Source organism: Periplaneta americana, chromosome 14 (genome assembly GCF_040183065.1).
Source record: "Periplaneta americana isolate PAMFEO1 chromosome 14, P.americana_PAMFEO1_priV1, whole genome shotgun sequence".
Lineage (NCBI taxonomy): Eukaryota > Metazoa > Arthropoda > Insecta > Blattodea > Blattidae > Periplaneta > Periplaneta americana.
Genome location: NC_091130.1, coordinates 54,893,835 through 54,917,264, shown reverse-complemented (window position 1 = coordinate 54,917,264; position 23,430 = coordinate 54,893,835). Strand labels below are relative to the sequence as shown.

General features: G+C 35.3%; 1 long non-coding RNA gene across 1 annotated transcript in view; it reads right to left on the bottom strand.

The window, feature by feature from the left end:
* Nucleotides 1–244: 244 nt before the first annotated feature.
* The window catches only part of LOC138713303 (uncharacterized), a 38,346-nt gene continuing 15,160 nt past the window's right edge, over nt 245–23,430 (bottom strand). Inside the window, exon 3 of the long non-coding RNA XR_011335828.1 lies at nt 245–22,697. This is a non-coding gene — a long non-coding RNA (uncharacterized lncRNA). The remainder of the gene's footprint in view (nt 22,698–23,430) is intronic.

Sequence of the window (23,430 nt, the reverse complement as noted above, 5' to 3'; positions counted from 1 at the left end):
CAATCATTTCTATTTGGCCTATGTATATTTAGTAGTTGTCCAAAATAGTTTTTCCATCTGTTCAGGATTGAATGAGCATCTGCAAGCAAGTCACCATTCTCATCCTTGATCATGTTTACCCTTGCCTGATATCCATTCTTCAATTCCTTTATGCCCTTATATAAATCTATAATGTTTTTATTTTTACTATTTGTTTCTACCTCGTTCAGTTTTTCCTTCAAGTAATCTCTTTTTATTCCTAAGCATACGATTTGCTTCCCGTCTTTTATTGAAATAATTATCTCTATTCACCTCAACTGGATCCTGTAAGAATTTCAATTTTGCCTGTTTCCTTCTTTCTACTACCATGCAACAATTTTCATCAACCCACGGTTTCTTTTTCTTAGTTTCATAATAACCTATGCTCTGTTCAGCTGCAATTTTGATATTATCTCGGATATTTTCCCACATGCTATTAACATCTAACTCTTCCTCAACTTCGTCGGAACTTGCTAATACAGCAAACCTATTTGAAATTTCGACCTGATAATGTTGCTTAGTTTCCTCGTCCTTTAATTTCGGAATATTGAATCTTCTAATATTAACTTGTTGCTCTACTTGCTTGGCTACTGACAGCCTTTCTCTTAGTTCTCCAATTACCAAATAATGGTCAGAATTACAGTCTGTCCCCCTGAAGGTTCGAATGTCTACTATACTAGTATTCTTCTTTTATCTATCAAGATGTGATCTATCTGGTTATGTGTCAATCCATCTGGAGAAGTCCAAGTATATTTGAGGAGCTCGGAATCAAAACGCGTTATGTCCACAAATCAAAACTTTCCAGGAGAGTCGAAAAACTAAAAGCTCCTAAACTTCTGAAAAATTTAAAGTTTTGAAAGCAATTATATAATTAGAATTCTACGCAAAATTAGGTGGCACTATTGCGCAAAATCAAACAAAATTATCCAAGCGTAATATTTATATAAGAAGTTTTGAAAATCATGGACTTAATGCGTTTTGTTCCGAAATTACGGACTGAAATCGTTTTGTTACAAACATATATTCAAAACACTCATTTAAGCTGATTTTTTTAATTGTGACCACATTCCTTTCCAAAGACTCTTATACAAATACAAAGTTAACTTTGAAGACAATTATTTTATTAAATTATTAAATTATGTTTACCTGTTTTAGCAAGCAACATAGAATGAAAATTTAATTTATTAAATTTAACTGTCATTGTTGAGTTCAGTTCAGTCATATCACTGATAATCCAGGCTCTTCTTCCATACACTCACACTCCACTATTTCATCATCCTCACACTGATCAGAAAGTCCTTCTTCATGGTCAATAACCTTGACATACAACTGCAGCTGATCGTTGTTTTTCCAGTTTTCACCAAATCTTTGTTGCAATAACTTTTTTATATCCAACAATTTTTCTGCTTTTATTTTATTCCTTACTGGTACTAAGGGTGGGTCAAACCTCTCAATATTTTCAATGGCATGACCTCTCTTAAGTAGTGATACTGGACATTTACTTAGGTCATCCATTGTGTAAGTATACTCCAATTTTACATTGATGTAATGTTTGTTTGCTTTCATTATTTTCCTGAGCCTAACTCTCTTCATATCACTTATGCCAACTGGCTTTTTCAAGTAATCGCACAGATCTCTGAAATTGTGTATATGCCAATCCTCACCCAACACGTGAACGACACCGAATGTACCATAAATATCATGATATTCTTTTGGCGTCAGTATTTCTGCATGTTTCCTGAGGCTTTTCTCCAAAATACCAAACATTCGGTCTGCTGGCAAAAAGGAATGCCCTCGCACAGGAAAAGTCATACATATTTCCTTCAATGAATCTGGAGATTTATTCAACAACCACCAATACAAAGCATGGACAACATGTGCATTTCGATTTTGACCAGCGCAACCGTCGGAGAAGAGTCTCAGGAGGGAAATGTTTTTTTTTTTTTAATTATAATTTGTTAGGAAATGAGTCAGAGCAGAGCTAACTGCAATCGCCCCTCTTTTTGCCTGGTTTTCTGTCCAGCAGTAAAAGTTGGGAAATGTGTTATCAATATCAGTAATGCACAAAGCATAGTAAGAAAGCTGTCGTGCGTAGTATGCCTCCCCAATTGCTAGCTTTGGTAATGGCTGCACTTGTTGGAGATCAAAACATAAGGACATACTATTCTGAGGATCTTTCTTCATAATTTTGTGAAATGTTTTCGCTCTCAATTTATGAGCAGTTAACTCAGCTTGTAGTTCCAACTTCTTTTCTGGAGTATCAGCACATTCAATTTGGAATTTCGTCCTGATGCAAAAGCTACAAACGTCCGTTGCAGGATCCCCAAACCCCAAGTTGAAATTTGTAGAAAAAATGTTATAAAAAAACATTTTTTCACCTTTAAAGAATATGGAACTTCAGCATTGTACATTTTATGCAATCTATTTATGTTCAGTTCCGAAGCAAGGTAAAGTCTCTTACTTTTCCCCCTTGAATAATGGCTTTCTCTGGCTTTGAGTTTAGAAAGAAAATTGATTACAGACTGTTTTTTTTTCTGCATACAACTTGCTTTTGCGGTCACCCCCTCTCCTCTAAGTGATGGGTTTACACGACATTACTGACTTAGCAATACTGTTAGCTCTGCTTTGCCCAATATTGAATAAAGTTCTAAAAAAATTACAGCATATTGGAAGTGTTTCATCATGAACTCTAACTTGATACCTGATGAACATCGAGTTTAATTTTTCATCATCCTTCCTTGGACGACGTCGTTTCGGAACAGACACAGACATCATGGATCCCAGAAGTCTATCTTGCTGCAATTTATCATGATGATTAAGGACTCTTTCTCTTTGCTGAATTAGGTAGAACGCTGGGATGCTGCAGCATCTGTATCTTCCTTCCTTATGGTTACAGGGAGGCTCGAAATGAAGCATGTCAGGATCCTTGTCGGTATATCTAAAAATTTCAAAATTATGATTATATTAGGTGATGGACTATGCAACAAACTTACACAATATTGCATCAATTATTGCGTGATTAATTATCACATTATCATAACGGGTGAATTAAGGAGTCAATTCTAACTCATAAACTCATATGTAAAACTGTATGTAGAAAAGTATAATAGACTCACCTGTTTTCTTGTTCCCTCTTTCGTTTCGATGTTCCACTCTTCCGACGTTTTCGAGTTCCTGTAGAGTGCTCCCCAACTGGCATACCTTCTTCCATGATTTTATAACATGCGTAGTGCTTAAAGTGTTGTAATGAATGCAGCTAATACTCTATCAGCCCTTTCGTGTAAATTCTTAAAAAATATTAAATCTTTCACTTATTTCCAGAAGCTGTATTAACTAACCCCTTGCCTACTGAAGACTGGTCAGCAACGTGATGCGCTCCCAAAGCGTAGCCGTCTAGACATGACGTCTCGGAGACCCTGTGACTTTTATTTACAGTTTTCATTCAAGCTGTCATATTGAGTTTTTTGAAGCTGTCTATTTAGAGATTTGTTGTATGTTGTAAAACGACCTTTCTTGAAGAAGAGGAGTTATTTTGCTCCAAATATATGCAAAAGGTTTTCTAAAATTCGTAACTGTTTAAATAGAAGTGCATTGAAGTTGTCCTGCATCCCAAGTGGAATCGACAAAGTTTAAGAAAGGGAGTGAGAATCGAGGTCTTGTAAGAGTTATTGGCAGTAAAGTGACATGACAGAAAAGGTCTGTCTACGAAGCGCAAGATTCACATGGTCAACATAAAGGAAAAAAGGGTAACAATGAAGAGGAAGAAACGGTGGTGAAACTGAAGGGCGTAATAGAGTACAATAACGTTATGTTGTGGGTTCGCCGTCAGGTCAGCGTCAGAGTGAAGTCTTATATCCCTTCCTCATTATGGCAAAATACGTAAAAAAGACTGCAGAAATGTTTCCTTCAATATAATATTTATGGTACCGGTCCTTTTCAGCTTGTCAATGTCTACGTAATTGCATGTAAGACCGTGAAGGGAAGCAAACCCAGGCAGGAAAGGAACTTCACAAATCGACTAGACCTGAAAGCAGACATTTTATTGAGGTTTAACCTTGCCTAGCTGCAATGTTAGTGGAAGGGATGCTGGTGTTACGACGACAATGTTACAAGCAAACTGTCGGGCTCATTCCCCCCCCCCTTCCCGTCATATACCTATCACCCATAGAAAAAGAAACCAGCGATAACCTGCAAAGTTTTTAAATCTCACAAGAAACAAGCGAAATAACGTGGGAGTGCAAACAATGTTTTGCACTAGAGTCTTTCGAAGCCTACCATACAGTTCAAAATGTAACTAAATTATGAGTATAATATCACAGTTTGTAGTAAAAGACCCATGTTTATTGCAAACCACCTCCACCTGCTTTTAAATGCCACTTACCGCACACCACTAACTCACTGTCTGCGCGTGGGGATTTAAATAGAGATTCCAGGCAATAAACTCGTCCTTTTAAATCTTACTGCATGGACCTAAAGGTAGCAATAAAAAAAACTTTAGAGAAGAGTCAACAATGAACATTAGTTAAAGACAGGAGGCGAATTAATTACGTTCATTCTGGTGTACTGCTTTCGTTAGAAATCTTAACTTCATGGACTTAACTCGGTTTGATCCATTCAGGGTGATGGACAGAATACGTTCTGAATCAGACCCTCGATTTCAGGCTGACTTTAAACAGGCTAAAAATGTCAATTGCAACAAATGTCAAGCGTAGCATGATGAAGCGCCTCTAAAAGAATGTAAATTCGGAAAAAACGCATTTTCGATAAAATCTGGACTTAACGCGTTTTGATTCCAAGCTCCTCATTTATGTATATCCTTATGGGGGAATGTGGTACTTTTAACAATTAAAATTTTTGATGTGGCAAAGACCTCAATGACAATGCATGGTTCAATTCTCTCTGATATAGCATCACTGCTTCTTTTATAATTTATTGACGCTCCAACATGTACGTTAAGATCTATCATTTGTCTGAACTTAAACCAAATGCGTGATATAGTATACTAGCATGGATAAATTGAACCGAAATATTGAGAAACCCCACATGTCTAGAAAACTAAACCTTTCGTTGAGAGACATCCAACTCTCCCTATTTCTTATTAAATTAAAAATATTTTCATTACCTTACTTTAAATGTATAGAATCTTTATAACTTACGAATAACTCATGTGCTTGTGAGGACCTCGGAAAAATCATGTATTTATCTACAAGAAAAAAGCGGGTAATATTCCACTTCTCAAAACCAAATTTGTCGTACTCTCCTTGTCTATTATTCCGCAAGGATGGCAGATGGGTTCGAGTTGAGAATTATTTACGTCCATCACCTCCTTATTATTCTACTATGTTACGTTAACAGGATTCTCACACCACTATTGTAGAACAGAAGGACAACAATGAACTTCATACAGGATTCCTACTTGGAAATAACTTGTGGTTAAATTAAATTATTAGAAATTTGCACTTATAGTAACTGAAGTCTAGTTCACAACAAAACAAGGTTTATTAAGACTGTAAGTTGGAAGAACTTTAAAGGATACAAACAGATACAATATTGTTGGCTTGTTGCCTCTACGTATTGGTGATGGGTCTTCCTCTTCTGATGCCGTGGTGACATCAGACGCAAAGTCTAAATTTCTTCCTCGCAGAAGGATAAAGCCTTCTTGTCGACTTCATGATGTCTTGCTAGCAATGGTTCAACTACTGACTGACTACTGACTATCTAACTCGGGGTGACGCAACACTTAGCTGTGAACGAACACACACAAATTGATGACAGTGTTACGAAACCAGCAAAGGTGCACTTTATTCTGGATGTATCTGAGGTACAAACTCCAAATTTTCAGGGATTATTTAATATACATTTATCTTTAATAATACAAACTAGTTTTGATCAAATGTTATTAGTTTTTTAATTATTAATTTTTTTCTAAATGTTTAATTTTGTGTTTGTGTTCAAAATTTGAAAACTCAGGTTCTAAGTAATTTACAAAAATGTCCTTTCATATTATTATTAGTTATGGTCTTCCTAATGTACATTCCAAATTTCATGCATTTATCTTTAATGGTGTTGATGTAACGTGCACCAACGTTACAAAAAATGTACAATTGAGAAAAATGGAGTTTAAAGTTTTGGCAAATATTCTCATACTTACGTGCATTGCTAGGACATTCCAGCATCATAATCTGGATCTTCTGTGTCCTCATGGCTTCTCTTCTTATTCCTCTTCAATTTTCTTCCTTTTTGCCATTTCCTCCATTACCATTTCTGCTTTTTTGATGCGAAGAGAGTCTAATTCCTTCAAGATGTTATGGTATTGAAGCCTGGTTCAATCCTCAACTTTTGTAAGATTTCGACTCTTCCAATATTTCCATCACTGGATCATATGATGGCATCTCTTAGTCCTAATCTAAGTGTATTGACAATACCAAAGACTGTTTTGGGGGTCCTGCATCACAGAACACGGTTAAATGCTTCGTTTGTATTTTGAAACTTACTGTGCAAACATTTTTTTAGCAACTCTGGATGGTACAAGTCTCTATATATTGGTTTTATGGCAATAACAGATTCTGGTAAACCATAGTGTTTATAATGAGGTACCTTTCTATTATATTGGCACCACGAATTGTCACCTTTAGGGCACAGGTCATGTTGGGGATGATCGTCAGTGGAGAGTTCGTGAAAATATGTAGCCCATACTGCACTCCTCATATCCTGTAGACTATTCAAATTATTTCTTAGGGCTTGATCATAGTAATTTTGTAATTTATCTATCATCCCATCTGTAAGTCTCTTTGATCCCCCAACACCTTTGCCATCTGAAAGTTTCTCCCCCACTAAATCTTTCTTGAGTTTGCGAAGCCTGGAACCCATGCGCTTTTGTACATGTCCAATGCACTCCAGTTTCTCCACAGTATAATCGTCCCTGATTATATGGTTTACTTTCCACAACTTTTACAAAACCATTACTGTCTCCATCACCTAAGTACTGTTTTTATTTTACACCATGAGTCTGGTTGGGACGTTGAAAAATACATACAGCTCCCTTTGCATCCATACCACCACTGCTTCCATCAAAATTCTTTACACAACCTTCATGAGTCCCTAACTTTTTGCATGTATAACAATATTTTGATAGCAATTCTGAATCTAAAACTTTGCCTGTATGAACTGAAGTAGCTACCACAACTCATGGTTTGACATGTGGCGTCTCTTATGCCATGTCCCATCTAATGCAACTGGAATCTTATCATCACTGTCATTGCATTGCACTGTTTCCTTACATGCTTCTAACATACTATCTTTGAGACTCTATCAGCTGATTCTTGAATATGTCCAATCACCTTATGAAATTTTGAATGAGGCTTAGACATTCATCATGACACACAATCTACCAGCATAACCTTTTCCAATACAGCGTAGCCCATATATGAATCTTGTATTAACTTCATATCCACTAGCAGTAATTTTTTATGTTTGAAAAGTGCCTTCCTTTCTGCACACTGCACACACTATTACTAATGATCTGGCAAGTCCTTTTCGTTTCTTTATGTCTTCTTGAATTGACAGAGAGTCACATTCACAGTATTTACATTTTGTTTTTGAGATAATGCTTTTGACATCAGTTCCAAATCCACTAGTACATAACCAGATTTTAACATGTTATTTTCACAAATATTAGACTGTTGCATTTCACACATCTCATCAAATAGTTCTATGGAAGATGAAAGTTCCTTCTTCGATAAACTAGGAGGTGTAACACACTTACCGGCTCTGGTAGTTGTTACATTTGCTTCACATGGTGTTCGGTCAAACCTCTTCTGCACTAAATACATTACTAACTTTTCCATTACTAATTAAATCACTAGTAACTTCCTTCTTTCTTGTATAAGTGTTCCCAGTAAACTTTCTCTTTCCAAACTTCTTATTTCTTCCCATTTTTTACCTTCACAAATACAAAATAACAAATATTTACGTTTACCTCGCTTCCCGTTTCCTTGGAAACCAAACCATAGATGACCATGACCAAAGAGAAAGTTGACAGAGGTATCAACAGAAAATATGAAATTTCTCGCAAAAAACAAGAGTTAGTTCATAAAAATATCTTCAACGGTTTAGGAAATATATCGAAAAACATTAAAGTCTGCAAAAGTGGGCGTGGTCAGAAAAGACATACAATCAATTATATGCTCATTAAACATCCAATTTTGGTCCGAATAGATTATAAAGCGCATATTCGCATTCAGAACACTTGAAATACCTCAAGCTCAACACATCACTAATGGAAAATACAAACTCAGATAGATTGAACAAATATTTCTGTGAATCTCTTCTTAAAATTGCAAAAAAGCACATTCCACGAGGCAAACCAAAAAATACACCCCATTCTGGACAGAAAACCTGAATTTATTGAAACAAGCTAGAGATAAAGCAAGAACCAAAGCAGAACATACCAAAACACCATAAGATACTCAAGATTGGAGGAAGAAGACTGCCATTCTTAAAAAAGCAATCATAACAGCAAAAAAGAACAGTTTTAATAAATTTATTGAAAATATTAATTACAGAACCGATAGCGCTAAAACATATAAATTTCTGAAGAATATTTCCAATACACAGGAAAATTATAGCCAACCTATTATTCATAATAACAAAACACTAACAGATAGTAGAGATATGGCAAACGCATTTAATAAACACTACTCAAACTCTCACAGATTACATCCCAATATAAAAAAAAACTGACAAATTTATCAAAAGAGAATTACATAAAAATAATAAAAACAATATTACTAGTACAAAACCTGAAATATTTCATCAAAATTTTACTTCCAAAGAATTAAATATAGCTATACAAAATTTAAAAACCAAGAAATCTCCTGGCCCCAACAACATTCATTCCGAATTTTTTTAACATCTGGGGGAAAAAGCCAAGTCTGTACTTTTATCCATTTTCAATTTATCATGGAACACCTCAATTCCTGCAGCTTGGAAAAAAGCAATCATTGTACCAATTCACAAAAAAGGGAAACCTGCTCATGATGTTAATAGTTATCGACCAATAGCACTATTAAGCATGATAGCAAAAACCATGGAGTCCATGATCTCCAACAGATTAACTTGGTATTTAGAATCCCAAAATCTTTTATCACCAAGACAAGCCGGCTTTCGACAACTACACTCTACCAATGAACAAGTCATACGCCTCGGCCAAGAAATAAAAGATAGTTTTAACAAGAAAGAAGATACCTTGGCAATATTTATTGACTTTCAGTTAGCATATGCTCTGTTTGGAGAAATAAATTATTACTAAAACTCCAGAAATTAGGTATCTCCAGCAATATGTTCAGATGGATATCAGAATTCCTTAGTCAAAGATTCATTGCCACTAAATTCAATAACTCACTTTCTAGTTACAGACAAACATATTGAGGTCTACCTCAGGGTGCTGTTCTCAGCACAACTTTATTCAATATTTATATAAATGACTTAAGGTACGAACACACGATGCTACTTTTGCAGCGCTGCAGTACAAAAAACTGCGCAACTCTTGTACTGCGATGAGTGAACAACGGTGCAACCCGAAAAGTAGCGGCTGCCGAACCTGCTGCCAGCTACTTTTCCATGCTGCGCGCAACTTAAAAGTAGCGACATGTGAACAGGGTTCTCAGGGTTGCAGCCGCAGCATTTTTGATATCGGTTTTGTTGAAACTTTTGCTGCGGTTGCAACCAGTGTTACCACCCAAATGTGTCAATGATACTTTTATTGTTTGGATATATTTTAATGTTAAATGTGATGAAAATAAATTATCTGTAACAGTTATTAAATACACAACACAGTATGAGCATAATTGGTGACGATATAATTCATTTTTTAAATTTTCCGTAGCATAGTTCCAAACAGGAGGGTTGCCAACATTGATTACGTGAATATACTGTTGGTTATCATTTAAGTATATAGGCGTTTTTAAAAGCTTTATAGTAAAAATAATGTCAATTTCTGAATACTAGATACGACAGAAAAGCAAATAATAGATAAGGAAGCTTTCGCATGAGTTTCTTAATAATGCGAACATAACCACAAAATGTATATTGAGAAGTCAACACAGAGATGGGAACCTGCAGCATGACTACGGCTGCAAAAGTAGCGCCTTGCGTGTGAACAGACTCGCAACCTCCAGTTGCAACATTTGCAGCACTCGGGTTGCGCAGCATGAAAAGTAGCGTGCAGCACGCTACTTTTGGCTTACGTGTGAACATGACACGCAACTTTTGCAGCTGCAGTATAAAAGTAGCGCTGCAAAAGTAGCGACGTGTGACCGTACCTTTACCCTCCCTATTAGAGGAATCAAACATGAAAATAGCACTATTTGCAGTTGATATAGTTTTGTGGACTTCCGGATCTTACAGACATAGAGACAAAATTCAAAATTCTGCTCTTAAAGCTCTAAATCAATTACATGAATGGAATACATCAAATTTGATGACACTCAATTTAAGCAAAAGTAACTACCAAATATTTTCACTTGGTAAAAAAGAAAGAGAATTCAATATCCAATACAATGGCCAACAACTCCCTAGGACTTATGAATCCAAATATCTTGGAGTTATTTTCGACAGTAAGTTAACATGGAGCAACCATTTGAAATACATTTCTGAAAAAGCTCGTAAAAGATTCTCCCTTCTAAAAAGACTAGCAGGAAAGAAATGGGGATGCTCTAGGAATACTTTGAACACTACATACAAAATGTTTATACAGCCAGTGCTGACATACTGCGGAGAAATTTTAATTACTTCACTTTTCATAAACGAAATAGAATATGTTCAAAACCAAGCTCTCAGACTCATTACTGGTGGAATCAAAACAACTCCAATAGATTCTATGAGATTCCTCACTAATATTAACAGCATCAAAATGACAATAGAAGAAAATGCACTGATTCAATATGAAAAACTTATTAGATTACCAGGAAACAATTGGCATTCATACAGTCCTCTCTGTAGATTGAAAACTCAAAAAAGTTTCATATCCATTGTTCAAGAATTAAAACAGAAAATTAATATCCCGAATTTAAAAGAAAACCTACAAATTAAACCAAACCCTTTAACTCTATTAAATATAGAATATACTCTAAATTTAACAGAAGAAATACTAAAATCAGAAGTAAACACTGAAATACTAAAACAATTGTCTTTAGAGACTATTAATATTAGGTACCCTCCACAAAACTGGCTTCATTTATACACCGACGGATCCTTGAACTCCAGAGAACAAGGTGCCGGTGCAGGTGTTACGTGCTGTCTCTTCTCACTTTATAGATCTCTTGGGTATGGAACAACAAGTTTTGATGGAGAAATCATTGCAATAAGTGAAAGTCTCAGGAATCTTCTATGCCACATCAATAAATTTAAAAATGCAGTTATATTGTCAGACTCCAAAGCAGCTATTCTATCAATAGTCTCTAAACACACACCTTCATCTCAAACAGCAGAAATAACTAAAATGCTCTCTCAATTAATATCACTCAATAAAAGAATTGTATTCCAATGGATACCATCCCATTGTGGAATCCTGGAAAACGAGAATGCGGATGATTTAGCAAAGAAGGGCAGCACTGCTACTTACAGACCTGTCACTAAATCTATGTATTACTCTGTGAAAAGATTTATTAAATCTACATACTTAAGACTTCAACAAACAAAATTTGATAACACAATCCCAAGGGAAAAAATGGAACTCTCTGCATCAAAATCCACAGTTAATTCCCGATTTACCACGAAAATCGTCTGTAGCTGCATTTAGATTGGCAACAGGCCATGATTGTTTGGCCAAACACCTGCATAGAATTGGAATATATCAGTCCTCTAACTGCCCATTGTGCAACTCAAACCAAGAAATGGATTCGGAACACCTCAAAATCTGTGCTTCAGTGGCTGGCCTTGATAATATCTTTGAAAAATATTGGAGTGTAAGAGATCAAATGACTTTATTGTCAAACGCCTGGCATTAGAAAACAACAACATATTTTGAACCATAAACGAAGGCTTGCTTACCTTAAGAGTTACAAACAACACTTGATCATGCGATGACGTATGTTAATATGTCTTTACTTTAGCCAAATAGATTCGTACAAAGTACATTAACACTCAGTGGAAATACGGCGAAGCAGCACTAGAGTGCTTAGACAGCATATCTTACGGTGTCTCAGGTTGGGATTCCCTATCATCTTCTCTGATAATTTGGCTTTGAAACAACTTGTCATTCTAGCTGCAAAAAACAGCTAATGGTTCTAAATACAATTAAATTAAATAAATTTCTTGCCTGTCCTCTTTGTCCAAGAGTCATGATTTTGAAAGGTGCTGCTGCGTCCAAAGACTCTCTATACATCATAATCCCATTTTCTTGAATAAATCGAAGCCATTTCACATTTTTCCACATAAACTTTTTGCCGTTACCATTCTTCTTCTTCTTCATGTGCAAAGCATCTTTGAAGAAATCAGAACACTGGTAAAAATTTGCTTCATTTTTATCACTTTAATTGGTTTCTTTCTCCCTGTTCCTCTGACAAGTTGCATCCAATCATGTGGATGATCGATGGACATTCTTCTTATTTTCTTTCTTTTTTCTGTCCGAGCTTGATCTGATTTTAATATCTATAATTTCTCATTTATTTCAGTTCAATATTGCTTACAATAGGTATACTATCACTTACCTCTTGATGAAGAATTGGCAAGACGCATAGAACAGAGTGCTGTGATATTACAAGTCCTTTGCGAAATCTTAATTCACAACTCATAAAAATTTTGCTACTATTTAGGAAGTGCCAACACAACATACTTATAAGCTCTAATTTAGAAATTACAATTTAATACCACCAAACTGTGTTTAAGGAAATAAGTTTACATATTTCCTTTTACCCAAATCAAATTATTACATTAAAGTTCTGTGTCCTTTTACACACGTGGATTTAACAATTTCTAATAGAGATATCTCTTGTTTCCCTTTACCCAACTAAAGAACGCGCTTTCAGGATTATAACAGTATATATAACTCATTTTGGCCAAATTTTGACATATTCCTCTTTACCTGAAGACAACAGGTTTTATCCATTACTAGTGTCTAAGTTTAATTTTAAATTGTAGCCCTTTTCTTTGCAATGTGTTGTTTGTGAAGAAGTTAACTTCACTCCAGTTTATTTATCAACATCCTGCAAGTCTGCACACAACTGATATTAACGTCCTAGCAATTGTTTATCACTTATAGTGTATTTATTTGTTGTAGGGAGAATCTGTGAACGTACCAACTTGAAAATATGTTAAAGCTCCATTTTAAAATTACAGAGATGTCTATAAATGCATGAATGTATGGATTTTATTGCTGTGCTAATGTTGTCAAGGACAGAGTGATTTAAAAACTTTTAATTCACTGCTGTGAATGAAGTAATTGTTTAGGTTGCTAAGGACGGTGAAATAAAGACCAGGTTATATATGAGTAATGGATAAAATCAATTAAAATTTGTCCAAGTTATTACTTCCATGTGAATAGATAGTGTACCAGGATATTCAAATAAACAATTCATTTCTTTATATAAAAGATAATAGCTTAGAGCTAAAGCTCCATGCCTTCATGACCTCGGCACTATAACGAAGTTGTGTGGTTGGCACCATGCTCCAACCGCCTTTTATCACCAGGAAGGATCTGTTACTCAGTTTGATAGGAGGTTGAGTACACCTTGGGGCCATTCTGAAAGTTTTGGCAACGAGCAAAATCCCATCACCACTCACGACCCAACTGAGTCTGTAGCCATTCCCAAATAAACTACTAGACATTATATTCGTTTTTCCGTACTGAAATGGTTTTTTATTCTACACAAAACCAACCATTTGTTACAATAAAATATACTGTATACTAATCACTATATTGAGCACCAATATGCCTGGGTTAAATCCCAAATCTCTCTGCAATGCATATGAAGAGATGGCATATGTCACTGTTGATAGCGATTCATCCATTGGGACATTAAGCCTGGCAGCCCCCTTGGTGTTATTCGACAGAAGTAGGCTACAAGCCAGCAAAAGGTTTCCCCAGCGAATAGGGATTATAAAGAATGGACACTGAGCGAATTTTCCTGTGTTTTGTTTCTCTGTGCACCAGCATTTAGTTCCACTTTCAAGCGCTAGAGGTTAGTGTAATCGAGCATATGCTAAGATAATAATTGAGACTAGAGTTGAGACACAGGATCCAAACATCGCCTACCTTATTGCATAATCCAGTAATGCTTTGCTTCAAATAAATTCAAGTTAACAGCTTTTCCTTATTTCTCAGTGACAAACTAGTTGTAATAATAATATTTTACATTTCAGATATAATAAATTATATTATAAAATAATATAATACATTATAAAATTAAGTATCGAATTCGTTTAATATTTGTATATAATTATAATATAGGTATATGGTTTTACTTCTCGTAAGAGTTTTGTTTTTCCATTTTCAGCGCTATCAAATCATTACATATTTTAATTGTTGTTGGGGTCAACGTCTCAACTCTCATTATAAAGGAACTCTAGAGTCTAGACATTACAGTTAATGACGGATTTATTATTTTATGGATCCAATTTATTTTAGTTGAGTACATAATGTGCCTAGATATATTAATTATGTGTGTTATATTTCCAATATGTCGACTGCTAGCTGGTGTGATGTTAGCGACAACTCTAGGGAGAAAGCAGAATCTCACGCTTTAGCTGGCTTGAAGGTCATTGAAATCAGTCCGGCTACATCAAAGGTACCGACGCGAAGTGTCCATTCTTTATAATCCCTATTCGCTGGTTTCCCCTTCTCCCTTCCTCACCCATTCTCTACAACACATTTACACGAACACTTACACACACACTCACCTAAAAACACGACATAACTCTTCACAGATACACATCATGCATAACGTGGTCTGCTGAAGTGGTGTGCAACTTGAAAAAAAATGGGTCACAGTCCTGCCATCTATCTGCAGTATATGGAACCCGAATCACATTAAGTGAAGAGGGTAGGCATTAGACACACACGTACACACAATGTATACAACATTTTCAGAAAATGTATATGTATCTAATTAGGGAAAACACGGAAATTTTACTTGAAGCAAGTAAAGAGATAGGTTTGGAAGTAAATCCCGAAAAGACAAAGTATATGATTATGTCTCGTGACCAGAATATTGTACGAAATGGAAATATAAAAATTGGAGATCTATCCTTCGAAGGGGTGGAAAAATTCAAATATATTGGAGCAACAGTAACAAATATAAATGACACTCGGAAGGAAATTAAATGCAGAATAAATATGGGAAATGTGTGTTATTATTCAGTTGAGAAGCTTTTATCATCCAGTCTGCTGTCAAAAAATCTGAAAGTTACAATTTATAAAACAGTTATATTACCGGTTATTCTGTATGGTTGTGAAACTTGGATGCTCACTCTGAGAGAGGAACATAGGTTAAGGGTGTTTGAGAATAAGGTCATTTGTAAGTAAGTAAGTATCTAATTCCTACCCACTTCACTTGCGTGATTCGCGTTCCGCATATTGCGGATAGATGGCAGGACTGTGACCCATTTTTAAGTTGCACACCACTTCGGTGGGCCACGTGTTGCATGATGTGTATCTGTGAAGAGTTATGTTGTGTACTACGGTGAGTGTATGTGTAAGTGTAGTGTAGGATATGGGTGATGATGATGATGGTGAGGAAAGGAGAAGGGGAAACCCAGTGCCAGCACATAGCCCACTCCTATCGAATAGCATCAAGGAGACTGCCAGTCTTAACATCCCCATCCTACGGACGAATTACTATCAATAGTGACATGCACTGCGGAGAGATTGGGATTTAACCCAAGTATATTGGTGCACAATTTAGTGATTAGAAATTACGCACCGCCATCACTCCTAGACCTGAGGGTGAAATTTTACATGAAAACTTAGAAGAAAATGTAAATTACTTTTTATTGAGGTTTCTTTATTTGTTTGTTCATGTTCATATTTCATTTTTACACTGCATGTAAAATTACTTAAACTGGAATGTTTACCTAATTACACTAGCATTCTACCAGTCATTCTTTATTAATATTATGCATCTGTGCACTGAGGGATACTTCCAGCTCACTTCTTTGGTTAAGGGGTTAGGTACAGCTTACAGCAATAAAATTTTGGAAATATTTAACATGTTTTTCCTCCATTACTGTATCTTGTACAATAATGAAAATTAGTATATGTAAAGCACTGTCCTTCTGCTATATGAAAAAAAATACTTTTACAATTTAAAAAAAAATATTTACATTTTTTTTCTTCAAAATTCAAAATGGTGGCAGTTCACTGTGCAATGATGAAGCGTTTCCCTCATAACTCAAAAACTATCCAACATTCTGTGATGAAATGTTTTGTATGTATTTATGCATGTCATATCTACAATATGATGCAGAATCACTTCTCTACCTTTGATAGATTGTATGATAAAAAATAAATTCATTTAAAATATGGTCAAATATCAGTATTTTCTTCTAACACAAAATAAAAAAATATTATTTATCAAGGAATGTAGTTGAAAGAGCATGATATTGTAAACATGAGTTTCAGCAATAAAATAAAAGGGAGAGAACATGAAAAAGTTAACAAGTTTATGAGTTATGACGAAAATGCTTCATCACTGTACAGTGAACTGCCACCATTTTGAATTTTGAAGAAAAAAAAACATTTTTTTTAAACCGTAAAAATATATTTTTTTTTCATATAGCAGAAGGACAGTGTTTTACATATACCAATTTTCATTATTGTACAAGATACAGTAGTAATGGAGGAAAAAAATTAATATTTCCAAACATTTTTACTCCTGTAAGCTGTACCTAACTCCTTAAGTACTGCATTTTAGCTTTGTTGAAACAGCAGCAGCTCTGTTAAAATTTTGAAATGCATGCACTCTCGCACACACAAACACACACACACACACACACATAGATAATAGCTGAGCATTGTCCCAAATCAAGGGCATCTACCATGGTGATACAAATTGTTACTAAATATATTTTACTGGTCTTAAAAATGACTAATAATTTTCGACAGAAGGCGTGAAAGTGAAGGCCAACATGGGTTAATAAGCTAAGGATGCAATAACTTCAACAAAAATAAAAAGAACTGGGAAGAATCGTCAAGATTTGCAGATGCAAGATGAGCAACTGGAAACACAGTTGAGACTGTACTTAGGAGAACAGCAAACTAAAAGATATGTCCAGAAGTCTGCTCAGACAATTGTAGAAGTATCAACACCTTTTTCGCTCATTATCAGGCATCTTCACAGACTTGGAGGGTTACATTCTCCTCAGATAGGAGAATTTCGACCATGTTATAGGAAACTCCATGGACTCCGTAACTGAAGTGGACACCGCATCATTGAACTGTGATTGTAACCTCTGAGAAGTGCATAATTTTGAAATGCATATCAATACCTGTGACTTGTTGACTACTAGAAATGGGGTATAGATCCCTTTCCTTTGATGATTCAAGTCATCTCCTACTGCTGTCAATGAGAATGCCCATGAGTGCTGAGTGTAAAACTAGTCTATTCAAAGCCAATATTTCATTTAAAAAATTTCTGGGGGCAAACATGGTAACTATTTAATTTATTTCATCTCATGCAAGAAGAAAATAAAAATGGAGTCAATTTCGTGTTGACTGCTTTTTTTTTTTTTTTTTTCCATTATTTATTTCAAATAAATATCTATTAATTTCTTTGCTAAAATGATTGTAATTCACGTGCATCATTCTAAGATAAACTGATTTGTGAATACTGAATATGAACAAAATCCGTCAAATAGTTTATACTTTATAAGACTTCTCTGGTGCCGATAATATTAATAATGATCTAATTAAATATGCTTGCAACTAATTAAAGTAGGCCTACCGCACATTAAATCTATTAAACATATCTTAAAATTCGGTCATATACCTAACTGAAAAAAAGGCACAGAAATAAATGTAACAACTACAGAGGAATCAGCATTTTGTATATAATATGTTGTATTATAAAACATATGCGACAATAATAAAATAAACTAGTTCGAAATAATAATAGATATTAATATACTACTTTAGAAGTTCAAGACGGATTCTGAAAATGCAGAGTTTATGCAGTAAAGGATCACAATCTCATGCTTTAGTGGTACTGATTTTCTTTTTAATTCAGCTATCCACTTTTCAGCGGTTGCTTCTAATTCCTGTCCACCATAAGGATCTATCATTCCACTGTCCATCTTCTAAGTCGAATTTAATCATAACTTTTTCCACACTACACACCAACTTAAATGAGTCCTTCCTCTTTTCCTTCTGTCCTTGTGGGGGACCAATGAATTATCCGTCTGGGCCATCTCTCCTCCTCCATTCTTTGTACACGTCCATACCACTGCAGTATCCATTTTTCATTCCTGTTTACTACAATTTCTTCTGCTTCCATCTCTGCTCTAATAAAATCACTTCTTACATGCTGCAACCGAGACACTCTCATACTTCGACGTAACCCATCCATCTCAGTGCTCTCTAACTTTTTCCTCCATCTGTCATTCCAAGTCCAACACTCTGACCCATATATAAGGACACTCTCTACCGCTGTTTTCAAGATACATTTTTTAGTTCCTTTTGTCATTTCTCTGTTCCAAAGGATACCATTCAAGGATCTAGTTATTTTTCTCTTTTCTAGTTATTGTCCTTTTCACAAGTACCAGAACTATCTATAATTGATCCTGAATATTTAAGCTGACATTCTTAATTGTTACACCATTTACAACCAAGTCCTCTCCTTTCCATCCAACAACCATATATTCTGTCTTCATAAAATTCACTTTCAATCCGTGTAGACTATACTCACTTACAAGCTTGCGGAACATATACTCAATATCTTACTGATCTTGTCCCACTATTACCTGGTCGTCGGCAAATAGCAAGGTATGCAACATATGGTTATTAATTTATGCCCATACCTCTGCATGAGTCATTCCATTTCTTCGAGGCATTCTCTAGGAAAATTTTAAATAAAGTTGGTAACATTCCATGCCTTTGCCTCAAGCCTTTTGTAGTACAAAATTCTGCTGATAGATTTTCCCCCATTTTGACACATGCCATACACTTATACATTCTCCTTATGAGGTCTATGAGAGGATTTGGGACTCCAGTTTTTTGTAGGGCAGTCCAAAGTCGATTAACTGGTACTGTGTCATATGCCTTTTCTACATCAATGAAGATAAAATGTATCTCTTTTGCTTTGGTTAACATTCTTTCCATCATCTGTCTAACTGTAAATATATGGTCTACACAGGATTTGTCTGTTGTAAATCCAGCTTGTTCTTCGGATATCTTATTTTCTATTAAAGACTCCAATCGTATCTTGATTATTTTACTGAGTATCCTACTCACTGATGCCAAGACAATGATACCTCGATAATTCATAGGGTTCCTCTTTGTATATTGTACTTATATATGATAAGGTCCATTCTGGTGGAATAGTATCACCCTCTATGATCTGGTTGAAGAGTTTGGTTAAGATGGTACTGATTTTGAGAATTGAAGATATAAGATGCACAAACTATACATTTATCACACTTGAACTTGATTCTGACACATGTACTGCTAATTCAAATGCCAATTAACAATGTTAACAATATTGACATACTCACGTGGAAAGTTAGTGGTATGTACTATCACCTTAGGAGTTGCGCAGGAGGAAAATTGGGCAATGTTGCCAACTTTACTTAGAATAAGCCATGTACCCGTATTTTTTACTTGTATATTTCGGAAAGAAAAGTGTGTGGGGTATTCGAGAAATTACATGTAATTATGTGTGCAGCACAATAAAAAGATAACTTAAGAGTACTGGAAAGGAAACTAAACTAAAACTGTATGAACTAATGGCAGTTAAAGTGAAGTTCAGAATTATGGAACACAATCAAATACATAGCACAAGAAAACGGATACAATCCAAACATAATAGACAACATCATAAGGAAGACAAAACAAAAACTTAACAAACACAAAAATACACAAAACACAACACAAACACAAGAAATACATCACACTAACATATGAAAACAAAAGCACACATAAGATCGCATCTTCATTCAGAAAACAGAAATACAACATAACATACAGAACAGAAAACACACTACAAAGACATCTCAACACACAAAAAAAAAACAAACAAATAAATACGACCACACAGGTGTATACAAACTCACATGTAATAGTTGCGACAAGTTCTACATAGGACAGACAGGCAGATCATTCCAAACACGCTACCAAGAACACATTACAGCTATAACCAGAGGACACAATACATCTACATACGCCGATCACATAACCAATACTAACCATACATACAATAACATAAATACGGACATGGAAATCCTACACACACAACCCAAGAACCAAAAACTCAACACACTAGAACAATACGAAATATACAAACACACTAAAACACACCCCAATCAAATCCTCAACACACAGATCAATTTCAGTACACACACACTATTCGACTCCACACTTCAACACCTTCCAACAATAAAACACACCCTCTTAAGGGGCAGAGAAATTCGAGATGATGCCGCGATCTAGTAGGCTCTGATGATGGTGCGTGAAGCACTGAAACAGCTGTAAGCCGGACAAATATTACATATTTAACACGAGTAAGTCCACTAGTTCATCAATTAATGATAATTAAATTAGTTTCCACACATTCAGCAATATCGCAGAAATTATGAAAGGTATAAAAAATATACCCTTACTCTTTTTTATTCTTTATCTTATTAGGAACAAAAAAGTTTATTAGGACAATTGTTGTAGAACAGACCTGAGACAAATTACAGAGAAGAAAAGAGATAATTGTCTGTTACGTCTTACATCTTGAAATGGCGACTTCACACAGGCTTTCTGCCACAGATTCAGACAAAACACCTCTCACTCACAAGCTGTACATGCTCAGTAGTCATGCTATTCCTTCATTTAAAATTTTACGGACTAGGATATATGAACGTATACCCCTTCACTATACTGGGTGTAAAAAAATATATGCTACAAGGCTCGGTGGTAGGTAAGTGCGTACTACGTGATCATATTTTGTTAATAAATTCATGTCCGGAAACACTTTGTTTACATGCTAGCGTCTCTGAAATGTGGAAGAGAATATAAGCAGTATGGATCACAAAAACTAGGAAAGAAGTACAGTAAAAAAGACAATTGAAACTGAAATTGCACCCATGTCCAGAGACCCATGCCCAATAGTCTGGCCCCCTCGCTCACCTGACCTGACACCATTGGATTTCTTTGTACATGGAAACCGAAACTCCCATGGAGACACAACAAGATCTTGTGGCACGAATTCAGGTAGCAGCTGGAGTCATCCGAGATATGCTAAGAATATTTCCAAGAGTTCGACATGACATAACCAGGGGATGCACAAAATGTATCGAAGTTGGTGGCAGCCATTTGGAGCATCTTCTTTAAATAATGTTTACTTACAGTATTTCAATTGTCTTTTCAACTTCTTTCCTAGTTTTTGTCATCTATACTGCCTATGTCTTCCTCCACATTTCAGAGATGCTAGCATGTAAACAAAGTGTTTCTGGACATGGGTTTATTTAACAAAATATGATCACATGGTACTCATCTACCTACCACCGAGGCTTGTAACTTTTTTTTACATCCTGTATATGTTGTTAAAAACTTGCTACACTACATTCATTTAATACAGTTGGTATTAGCATTGTGCATTACAGACGCTATGTTGGGTTCAAGTTTGTCAAGTACAACGAAGTTCGATATTTGCCAATGTTTGCTCTGCAGGAGGAGGCTGCCGTGTTTGTTCCATCTTGTTAAAAAAATATTCTCTGTTCTCCCCTTCCACCCATTCATGTTTTAACAGCTTAAGCATTTTAGCACAGATCTTGCAATTAGTTTTTCATATGAAATAAGGCGAAATTTTTAATGTCTTGTTGCCTCTCTCATGTTCAAACATTGCAGACACTAACTGGTACAACTTCCACAAACTGAAGCACCACAAAAGCAGTATGATTGTCGCACGTGATTTGAGAACAATGCTCAACTATGATATGATTCCAATTTTAAATCTTGTTCACATTTTTGTAAATAATTCATAAATAACACCTGAACCACATTACTGCGAATGAGTATCTAGCATACAAACACTAAAACAAAAATTATAACACATTAATTGTTCATATATGATTAATTAAACAGTGATTATATATACACAATTCTCCCACCATTCAGATCTAACAAATATTTAAATATATTAATTCAAAAAAGTCAAATATTCCTAACTTAAATATATTAAGCTCTTCATCAAACTATTCCCTTATTTACCTATCACAGCAGCCCATAATATATCTTCAGAAATTTGTCTTGTATTTCTTTAGCTCCACCTTGATGTGATGAATATTCGTCAGCTGCACACGAGCATTTGGAGTTAATAATTTTTGGAAACGGTGATAGTACTGTACCAACTGGGTGACAGCCAACTGCAGAAGTGAGGAACCAGTCACCAAATTGGGAAATGAAGACAGGATCTCTAGATTCAACTCCTCCAAAGATCATTTCCATCCCGTAGAGAAAGAATGAACAAGTGCCAATGCTTTTTCTGGAAAGAAGGTATAAACTTTTAACCTTTTAGAACATTTTGCAAAATATACAGTCATTAGGACTGGCTATGTTTACTAAATTTTGAGCTCTCAAGTTCCAGTCATCACTCATCAGGAAAAATGAGAGAATTCAGAAATAGGTAGCATACCTCTTGTTGTATAGGTCTATGCTTTCTATCACCAAATCTTATCATCAGAATTTAAATTCTCTCATTTTCTGTTAACATTTGAAGGGTACAAAGGAATAACGATCAAGGTCCATTTTAGAATGTTTCGAGAGAACGAATTTTGAAGTTTAAGCACTTAGTACTTAGTTATGTGTGTATTTAATATAAATTGACGTAGTGGAATGTAAAAAACGATAATTTCTTATTAATTATACAATACCATTTTGTTATCAATTTGGATGGCAACAATGGAAAATGCAATATAAACAAACAATGTGTAAACTTCCAAAATAAAAACGATCAAGGTCCAAATAGGAAACTTCGAGACACATGGGATACAGCGTGCATTATACTGAAACATCTCTTCTACCTCAGACATTTAATTTGCTTTTGACCATTTTATATATAATTCCAAAATATAATTCTTGTTTTCCTTTCATTGGTCTTATACTGCAGGACTGCAGAACTGCTTCTTTATTTGAAAGTCATTGAATGTTGCCATTTTGAAATATAATAATCCTTGGTGCTACAGCCCATGAAGGGCCCAGACCGACCAGCCGGCTGC